The sequence below is a fragment of the Malus domestica genome, chromosome 16 (assembly GCF_042453785.1).
Source record: "Malus domestica chromosome 16, GDT2T_hap1".
Taxonomy (NCBI): domain Eukaryota; kingdom Viridiplantae; phylum Streptophyta; class Magnoliopsida; order Rosales; family Rosaceae; genus Malus; species Malus domestica.
The window spans coordinates 29,208,562-29,211,729 of record NC_091676.1 but is presented as its reverse complement, the minus strand read 5'-3'; positions in this window follow the sequence as shown (position 1 = coordinate 29,211,729).

Sequence of the window (3,168 nt, the reverse complement as noted above, 5' to 3'; positions counted from 1 at the left end):
GTGTCGAGGGATTGGTTTTCCCTCTCGCACTGGAGAGCATGGAAGTCGTTGTTTTGAGCACAGCTAAGGAAAACTAGATTGCTAGACAACTGAAATGATCATCAGCTATGAGGTCTTATTCGGCGATCTGCTTGAGACCTCGAACTGCTTATGGAACCAACGTAAGGGTGTAAATGGGAAACACAACAAGTTGTTCTTGGACTTTCTTCAAGTATTACGCCATCATTAGATGTTTCATCATGTGCCCTTCTGAGGCTTGGTTGGTGATCATTTGAGAATTTGAATGGATGCAAGCTTTTTCACTGCTAAGTCTTTCGCTAGAAGGTCGCATCTTGATTCAATGACTCCAAGATCTAGAAAAAATGCTACTAGGAGCAGCAACGCCTCAGAGGCAAGTAAGGCTGCTTCCTGACTGAACGAATCTCAATGCAAAGAGTAACACCAGGAGAGCTAGGAAAACCTGGACAGATATGCCATGCCAAACATCATCACAGCCATTCATGCTTTAGGTGAAGCCCAAAAAGAAATTTTTGTATCTGTGAAGGAGTTGAAAAATTTGATCCCAAAGTCAAGCAAGAAAGCGAGTGACAAAGATTGCAAGCCCAGGGAAAAAATTTCCCAGGAAGAGTCGGCTGCTGCTACCGGCAAAAGTTCTAAGGAAGTGTCATCCTTTGTCACTCAAGAATACTTCATTGCCATGCTAAAAGAGGAGTTGCACAAGAGTTCGGAGGACTGAAAGTATGTTCCCAAGCTACCATAGCCTTCTCTACATGACATATCTTAAAGGATATGAGACTCCTAACCTTGTCCTCTTTGATGGGAATAAGGGAAGCCCTAAGGAACATATAAACTGTTTCATTGACACTTTGGGTCCTCATCATCCTGTTGAGAAATCCGTGGGCGAAGTTCGACGATTTCGCTGAGATGGACCATACTCTTTTCTGCAAGATACGAAAACGTAATCCCACAAGGAATTAACGGGTTTCCTATAAGTAATCCAAAAAATAATTACACTCCTAAAGAGTGTGCAATACATATTCCTAGATATTATCTGGGACTTCTTGGTTTAATCAGGGTTCTACTATCCTAAAATGTCTGGTAACACAACTATCACATATTTATTCTCTTGCCTAGTGCTTGAGTATTACATTGCTTACTAACTTCACCGTCGAAGTGACCACGCTGCACCAGCACCGCATTCAAGTATAGTGCACTTCTGAGAATAAACACATTCCCACTATAGGTCAAATCTGGAAAATCTACTACAAATCTATGCCTCCGTCGACAAGTTTCGAAAGGCTCCACGAATTAGAGAGTAGAAGACGCTTGCTGATCTCAAAACTTAGGTGAAGGCTATAAAGGATATTGTCCCCAGTTTTGAGGAACCACATACTAAGGTAATGCTTGTTCAGACATTAGAGATGCTTCAGTATTTTTTGGATTATATTTGGCTCTACAAGTAGAGATGCTCTCAGAACAAACTTCAAAATTTAGGGGAGGGGGAGTTTTAAACCTGAGACAAATGGGTGGAAACCTAACACCCTATCAACTAGGATATTCAACCACATGCATGTATTTTTTATTTTTTTATTTTATTTTAATTAAACGAGGATACATAGACTTTGAAACCTTTTACTGCAATTTGTTTGAGACCAAGCACAATCTTATAACTTTATCAAGGGACTAAAGCTCATGAAACATGCAGAAAGTGGGGTTGAAGTAGTGCGAAACCAAGAATTGTCTGGGAGAGGGGCTAGAATTAAAAACATAAAAGGTTCTAAAAAAAATGTAGATAATCAAATCTTTTTGCATAGTAAACAATATTAATGACATTCATAATATATCAATACAAATGACACGCCCCGATCCAGATATTCCTCTAATACCAGGATAGGCACGTGCTGGCTGACACTTGAGAGTGACGAAGCCATTTTAAACATGCATACAAATAAAAGATATGTAATTAGAATGATTATGCCAAAGCAGGAACGTGTTCAAAGTATACAACTACTAAGAATAATCTGGAAGAATTACTAGGAAAAATATACAAACAAAGGAATAATACCTATACTGAGAAGACTTGAGAGAATACCTATGCAGAATTGTCCTGACATCGAGATCATGTGCCTCAATCCTAACTCCTGAGGGGGCGCAAAAACAGAAAATGTGAGTGGACCAGAATTTATAATAATACCACTAAGAATAGGAAAACCATTTTATTTATGAACATAATGATAGGAGCATATTTATGCGACTTAGTTAGCTTGTTCTTGTGCATTTATGTTGTTATTTCTTAGTTAATTTAGTATTTCAAGCCATTTTCGTGTATTTATAGATACAAAGAGTTAAAGAGGCAAAGAAGTGCATTTTAGAGCATTTTGGAGTAGTTTTGGGCTTGGAATGAATATCACATGCTGATAGGAGCATATTTATGCGCCTTAGTTAGCTAGTTCTTAGGCATTTTTGTTATGTTTTCTTCGTTAAAGTAGTCTTTTAAGCTACTTTCATGTGTTTTCAGGTTTAAAGGACATATTACATGAAATGATGCAATTTGGAGCTTTTTGGAGCAAAACGTGAGCTTGGATTGAAAAGTACATGCTTGGAACACAAGGTTGGGATGAAATTGAAGATTTGAAGATTTAAGGATTCCTAGTACAAGAAGGATTCCTAGTCCGAGGAGGAGTCCTACTCAAACGAGGTTTCCTACTTGAAGTAGGAAAGCTAAGCCTAAAAGTTTCCATTTTGGGTTGATCTTTCCTAAACCTAAATGGCCTTGCGTTTGAGCAACATTAGAAGGTTCCGAAGCGTTGGAAGACACAAAGAAAGGTGTTAGAATATTTTCTCATCCTTGCCGTGGGTTAGGGCTTATTTTCTCTTGGTTTTGGGCTTTCTAGAAGCCCTATCCACACTCCCACTAATCAGCCGCACCTTTCCCTTCTAGAACACCTATTTGCCTTGCCTTGCAAGGCATTCTAGAAGCCCTAACCCTAGCCCATTAAACCTGCCGCACCCTAGGCCCTTTTCCCACTAAAATTCTGATTGTTTTAACCTATTTTCTGGTGGATTTGGGTTTCTAGAAACCCTAATCTGATTTGCTAGGGTTTTTAAGTGCCTATATATACTCATTTAACCCTTTTGCCGCACCTACCACCCCCCATATTCATTCTA